At 34.5% G+C, this 4,383-nt stretch overlaps 1 protein-coding gene across 4 annotated transcripts in view; it reads left to right on the forward strand.

Moving 5' to 3' along the window:
* Positions 1-3,038: 3,038 nt before the first annotated feature.
* ccdc120b (coiled-coil domain containing 120b) overlaps positions 3,039-4,383 on the forward strand; it is a 40,495-nt gene continuing 39,150 nt past the window's right edge. For 2 of the 4 annotated variants that reach the window (XM_073916116.1, XM_073916117.1), the window contains exons 1-2: positions 3,039-3,127; positions 3,306-3,417. The gene's annotated coding sequence lies outside the window, so the exon portion shown is untranslated. The remainder of the gene's footprint in view (positions 3,128-3,305; positions 3,418-4,383) is intronic. The other 2 variants (XM_073916115.1, XM_073916118.1) reach the window with 1 other exon arrangement.

The raw sequence follows: 4,383 nt of genomic DNA on the forward strand, positions 1-4,383 counted from the left end.
TGCCACCCGTCTCGCCTCACCAGCGCGGCTGAGATCATCGCCCTCATCGAGGATCTGGAGAAGCACTCCGTCTGCCAAGGCTCAGAGCACAAACACAGCTCAGACCTGGTGATTCCCGAACGGGCGGCTACTTGTGACTTCCTTATTTCAGCAGAGGTAGAACGCTGTGAGAAATGCCAGACTTTACAAAGGGCGTAGAGAGAAAGAGAAAGCTGGAAATTGCTCTTATGTGATACATTTTTTTAATTTCTGACTTTGTATTCCAGCTCATTTGTGTGATTGAAATATTTTCTTACTCTAATATAAAATTATTGGAGTGTTTTGTTTGTCCTCAGATGAATTCATTGACTTGCGACTCAATTTTTGGTTGCTTTACTTGACAAACTTCCTATATTAATAAGCGACCACTAAGCAAAACATAATTTTTTTAACCCTTGAGTATGTGATGCATCATGGTACTACACATTGCACATCATTGAGGTAGTTAACGGGCCTGTTTGACCATTGAGCAGTTTAACTGTACATCATGCCTCGCACTAAACACTAAAGTGCTTCATATCCATTTTGGTTGAATTCCCTGCACCAATGATTCATGTTTAATGTTTATGTACTTCTCAGGGGGGATTTTTCAGAATGCATTAATCAGATGGAAGATCCATGTTTGTTTCATATTTGCTGTATGATGCGCGGTGGGGCTGAAACATGATTTTGTACATAATTCAAGCGGTGGCAGAGAATTAGGATCCAATATAGCCCGAATGTTTTTATAAACGTGTTGTTTTTTCCAAAATTTCAGTTTCCTCTGTTACAAAACACTTTAAATCGTTTGTATGTGATTTCATATGGATATTCTCAATTTTGTTTATTTAATAAATCATATTATCTGTTGCGCATGTGTATTACAAAAACCCAAATATTATCTGTTAACAGGGTAAAAGATTGAACTGCTGTACATACTAGATGTGCACTTCACTTGTTATTGTATTGTGGTTAATACATTTAATTTCAGTATTTTAATCAAATATTTTATTAGTCAAATCACAAATGATCTAAATAAAATGAATGGGGTGGCACGGTGGCTCAGTGGTTTGCACTGTCACCCTACAGCAAGAAGATTGCTGGTTCGAGTCCCTGCTGGGCCAGTTGGCATTTCTGTGTGGAGTTTGCATGGTCTCCCTGTGTTCGTGTGGGTTTCACCCAGGTGCTCCGGTGTTTAGTGGATTTGTCCTACCTTGTCAGATTATCATACTTCCCATTAAAATTTACACTGGTAGCAAAATCTGATAGGTAGCACATTTTGATGATGCAATATGCTGCCTAACAGATTTTAGTGTAAATTTTATTGTGGAGTAGTGTGATATGAAGCTGTAATATTGTTCTAACCTACTTAATCCCTAACCCCAACCTCAGAACCATTCAAATACAGTGTTGGTAGCATAATCTGATGGGTTGGATTAGATGTCAGGACACCTGTTTCCCCCACGGACCAAAGACATGCAGTATAAGTGAATTGGATGAACTAAATTGGCTGTGGAGTGTGATTAAATGTGAGAGTAAATGGGTGATTCCCAGTACTGGGTTGCAGCTGGAAATGCATCTGCTGTGCAAAATATATGCTGGAATAGTTGGCGATTCATTACACTGTGGTGATTACTGATAAATAAGGGAGTAAACCATGTACACACATATGTATAACCCAGTTAAGTTCCAAATGTGAAACTGATGTCACAAAAAGAGAAGTTCATATGTGATGTAGTTTGTCATATGTAGGGCCAGACACAATCTGTGGATATTTTTTGCTATTTTTGTGCAGAAGTTTGTAAAAAAAAAAAAATGGTGATTTTTGCAGAATGATTTTGGAGTATCGTAACTAAAAACGTAATATATGAAATAAAAAACACTAACTTTTATTTTATGTTTAAAATGCAAATACAATTAGATCCACCTATTTGGTAAACAAAGCAAGTCTTTTATATAATATATTTATCAAAGGACAGAAAATATTACTTTACAAACTATATTGTACATAAATCACATGAACATTTTTAACATTAGTCAATAATATTATTGAAATTAATTTAAAACTGATAAAATATAAATGTACACACATTTGCACCAGCAAATACACACTCAATGATTGGCTAAAAATCTGCAAATTTCTGTGCATAGATTCCGTGTGGGCCTGGTCATTTTTTTAACCATATATTAAAAATATAATTCTAAAATAATACAATATAAAAACTAGACACTGTCCACTGAGGGAGGAGAATTTAAGATGAATAAATTGTGAAGTTGTGAGCTTCTAAAACAAATGTAAGCTATGTGAAAAAAGGTCCACAACTAACAGGACAAGAGACACATTTAGCCTTAAATCTGTAACCTAAATATATAGACTATGCTTTTAAAATGTATTTTGCACCTTTCTTTCCACTAATCTTAAAAGGAAAAAAAGATTAAATCAAAATAGGCCAATATGTCAAAACTGACTAGTGAACAGTACCGCCGCTCCCTATATGCTGATTGTGTAGAGGGGACCAACTCTGGAGGGGAACACCAACTTGGTTGCTCAAAAAAATCTATAATTATTTAGTAATATTAAAAAAAACTGTAAATATTGATATTAGTGCAAGTGTGTTGGAAGTATATGAGAACAAAGTGCCGTTTGAAATTTCCATCAAAAATGAAAGTCTCCCATGTTTATGTTAAGATATTTCATTTGAAAGACCAGGAAAAGGATTGATTCTTTGACATAAAAGTGATATTACTAAACATCCACACAGGAGCCTGATAAAAATGCTCATTTTAGAGGAAAACGGACGCATTTAGAAGTTTTTGCATCTAAGCTCTTCATATTATCAGTGTAAGTATATTGATATAAAGTTGATAAAAATGTATTTTTAAAAAATGTTTTATGGCGAACACAAAAATCATGTGATATATTTTTTTTACGTGTGTGTGTGTGTGTACGTGTGTGTGTACGTGTACGTGCACGTGCACGTGCACCCTGGCCCACGTATGTTTGCAGCTGCTAGCAATTTGATGCAAGTTGCAACCGGGAAAAGACAACAGGAGTCTGGAGCCGGGAAGAGGAAAAAAGTACAAGATGAATTAAGTGCACCACATTCAGGTAACTTATGTCCATGAATCTGGAAAACATGTTTTTGGTTGTTAAAGTAAATTAGTGAGGCTAATATATATATATATATATATATATATATATATATATATATATATATATATATATATATATATATATATATATATACACACACACACAAAATTACAGCATTTTATTTTTTTTAAAGCAGCTGACAGTTAAACCAAGGATACAGGATAGTGCTGTAAATTTCAAATCTTCTGAGGCATAATGGGATATTTAATGGGGCAAGGCATGAGGAAGAGTGATTCACGTCTGTGGTAAGTGTATTCTTTCTTTTTTATTGATTTTGTTTCCATCATATATATATATATATATATATATATATATATATATATATATATATATACACGCACACACACACACACACAGTTGAAGGCAGAATTATTAGACCCTCTGAATTATTAGCGCCCCTGCTTATTTTTTTCCCCAATTTCTGTTTAATGGAGGGAAGATTGTTTCAGCACATTTCTAAACATAATAGTTTTAATAACTCATCTCTAATAACTGATTATTTTATCTTTGCCATGATGACAGTAAATAATATTTGACTAGATATTTTTCAAGGCACTTCTATTCAGCTTAAAGTGATATTTAAAGGCTTAACTAGGTTAATTAGGTTAACAAGGCAGGTTAGGGTAATTAGGTGTAAGACGTGAGATATCACAAATATTTTCATGTCTTTGACAATTCAAATATGAGCTGAAAACACAGAGACAATCAGCTCCACAACCCAGCAGGTGGGAATGCGGGGGAAAAACCAGCTCCCCTACATTCCTCCATTTACGTTTGAAACATTTCTCAATTCACACAGAATGGTCACTTCAAAGTCTGAATGTTCTAAATCAACTCAAGTGACTTTATCTATCATGTTTGATATTATTTGAAATCTCTCAGTGCGACTGGTACAATGGTCTCATTTCCTCAGAAATAGACATAATCAAGACAATATATAACTTCAGGTATCTTTTGAACCACTGTGAAGGGTGTGCCTTCTTCTATAAGCAGAAACTCTTCCACTGAATGCAAATGCCTTTTGTTATTCACACACCCTTTTCATTGAGGGGATTCTTGGATTTACTACTTAAGGGAAAGTTTCTAAAATGTTCGGCGCGTTTCTGCTATCCAGATCAGCCCATAATATGGAGCTCTATTATGGTTATGTATATTTTGAAGTCAGGTATGCATCTTTTAATCTTGAATTTATCTTTGATAATTTGATGTCT

Source organism: Danio rerio, chromosome 11 (genome assembly GCF_049306965.1).
Source record: "Danio rerio strain Tuebingen ecotype United States chromosome 11, GRCz12tu, whole genome shotgun sequence".
Classification (NCBI taxonomy): Eukaryota; Metazoa; Chordata; class Actinopteri; order Cypriniformes; family Danionidae; genus Danio; species Danio rerio.